Raw genomic sequence first — 526 nt, forward strand, 5'->3', positions numbered from 1 at the left:
TCATGCCTCCCTTTTTTGGGACGACTTGGACAGGGCTCACCCAGGGGCTATCAGAAATAGGATAAATAATCCCAGCCTCTAGTAATTTGGTGACCTCTTTCTGCACCACTTCCTTCATGGCTGGATTTAGCCGCCTCTGTGGTTTAACCACTGGTTTGGCATTATCCTCCAATAAGATTTTGTGCATGCATCTAGCTGGGCTTATGCCCTTAAGGTCACCTATGGACCACCCAAGAGCTGTCTTGTGTGTCCTTAGCACTTGAATAAGTGCTTCCTCTTCCTGTGAATTTAAGGCAGAGCTTATGATCACTGGAAAAGTGTCACCTTCTCCCAGAAATGCATATTTCAAGGATGGTGGTAATGGCTTGAGCTCGAGTTTAGGAGATTTTTCTTCTTCTAGAAAAATTTTCAGAGGCTCTTTCATGTCCTCTGAATCCTCTAAATCAGGCTGAACATCTTTAAAGATGTTTTCCAACTCTGATTCGAGACTCTCAGCCATGTTGATCTCTTCTACCAAAGAGTCAAT

This window comes from Arachis ipaensis, chromosome B10 (genome assembly GCF_000816755.2).
Source record: "Arachis ipaensis cultivar K30076 chromosome B10, Araip1.1, whole genome shotgun sequence".
Taxonomy (NCBI): Eukaryota; Viridiplantae; Streptophyta; class Magnoliopsida; order Fabales; family Fabaceae; genus Arachis; species Arachis ipaensis.